Source organism: Procambarus clarkii, chromosome 18 (genome assembly GCF_040958095.1).
Source record: "Procambarus clarkii isolate CNS0578487 chromosome 18, FALCON_Pclarkii_2.0, whole genome shotgun sequence".
Lineage (NCBI taxonomy): Eukaryota > Metazoa > Arthropoda > Malacostraca > Decapoda > Cambaridae > Procambarus > Procambarus clarkii.
Window position 1 is genome coordinate 34,546,204 of NC_091167.1, and position 2,074 is coordinate 34,548,277.

The 2,074-nt window shown below is 41.4% G+C and overlaps 1 non-coding gene across 1 annotated transcript; it reads left to right on the forward strand.

The window, feature by feature from the left end:
• The first annotated feature begins 1,721 nt into the window (after positions 1 to 1,721).
• Positions 1,722 to 1,793, forward strand: TRNAW-CCA (transfer RNA tryptophan (anticodon CCA)). Its single transcript has one exon. It is a non-coding gene; the product is annotated as a tRNA-Trp (tRNA).
• The last annotated feature ends 281 nt before the right edge of the window (positions 1,794 to 2,074 follow it).

Sequence of the window (2,074 nt, forward strand, 5' to 3'; positions counted from 1 at the left end):
CATCTAGGAGAGCCTTAATGCATAATAAATAATTACAGACACTATTAAGGCCATCATTCGAGGGAAAATAGGTAATGTTTAGTAGCTCAGACAGGACTGCCTTCCCCCCTTCTCACTCTTGCGTCAGCTAGTCAACCCTGGTTGTCAGTACCATTACTGCAATGTTATTCGCCTTTCGACCAATCCAGCTGTGATCGCTAATTTTTGTCAAATGTGAATCTCATTGGTAGGATTCAGAATTTAAATATTCTTGAATTTCAAATAATTTCAAATTTCAAATAAGTTCAAATTAATTTCAAATAACAAAGGCTTTGCCTTGCTAAAAAATACACACAATACGAAGGAGGATTGAATGACTAACTAACTACTCAACATCCATCCTCCTCCTTATCATCCACACACCTCCCTCCTTACTGTCCACCTTTCTGCTTCCACCCACCTTAAATCATCCTTTTTGCCCATCAGCCTCCCCGCCCATTCTCCCTTGCTCCACATTCCCCTTTCCTCTCATCCATCTCCTTCCTGCCAATCGTCTTCCTCCCTCCAACCCCACACGCTTCCTCTGCTCCACCCATCTTCCTTGCCCCTCCGACTCATTTCACTGTCAGCCTCATCCACTCAATAATGCATTAGACCCAGCCTGTTTGAGATTCGTGGCGCTGGTGCCGAGGCGGCTAAAGCCTAGCCTGATCCCACAGCCGTGATAACACACCTTCATGCTTCATTACCACCACCTGCTGCCGTCCCAAGCAGGTGCAATGGTATTTGGTCTGTCTATTTCTGTCTGTCTTTCTCTGTCTCTCTTTCACACACAAGTGTAAACAAATGAAGCTGGATATTGTGAAACCGTCTTTGAATCGGACTGAGATATCACTACCAACCTGGCACCGGAAACACATATTAAACGAGAATTATCAGCTGTATATACAAGGTTGGCCAACATTAGAATTGTCCTCAAGAACCTAAAAATTGGGAGTCATTCAGGACGCTGTATACCACAAAACGAGGCTGAATTCCACAGGTAAGCTACCAGACAAATCCCAGAGCTCAGAGGGATGAGATACGAGGAAAGAGTTTTAAGAATCAAACAGCTCGTCACTTGAAGAGAGTAGAAAAAGGAGAGACATAATCACTACACAAAATTCACAGTGAACTTGACAGGTCAGACAAGGACAGGCTATTTAGCATGGAAGGAACACGACCAAGGGGACACAGAGGTATATTAATTACCCAAATGTGCCACGGATAATTGATTATGCACCCATACTCATCCTGATAGCGATGAGACACGTGAAATAGGTCCAAACTAATAGGATTCATTTAGTTAGCCACTGGAGAACATTTTCTGCTTACACAGACTGAGTGGAGACAAAGAACATGTAGTTACATTCTCATTAAGAAATTTTGCGGATGCAATTAGTATTTTGCTCTCGCTAACTAACCACCTAACTAGTGGGAAGTATTACTCTCTGTTTAAATGGCCTTATTTAACATGTAATCATTAAGTTGAAAGGTCATGTGTTAGAGGCCTTGCGAGAATATTACCATTTAGACGTATAATTCCCAAATTGGGAAATAAAACAACTATAATTTCCCCTCTATATCTAAATAAAAATAAAACAAAATTGAATGAAAAATCCCCGACACCTTTATTCCCTGTATGTGTTTTGGTTTTCAAGTTGTCACCTAAGATAATGTTAGCCAGGCCCACATTAACCAAGGGCCTCGTGGCGCAATGGTAGCGCGTCTGACTCCAGATCAGAAGGCTGGGTGTTCGAGTCACTCCGGGGTCATAGTCTGTTTTCATTTGTTTCATAATTCTGGCGTTATTTAACATGATTTGTGCCCGCTATCTTTAACTATTTTAATAATTGTTTTAAGGAATTTTAAACGTTTTAAGGAAATTAAACGATAAAAGTTTTGTTACAAATGTTCACATCATCGACCGTAAAGCAGTGCTGTTTCAAAAATAGTTAGTGTCAAGGGTAAGACTTGAGAGAGAGAGAGAGAGAGAGAGAGAGAGAGAGAGAGAGAGAGAGAGAGAGAGAGAGAGAGAGAGAGAGAGAGAGAGAGA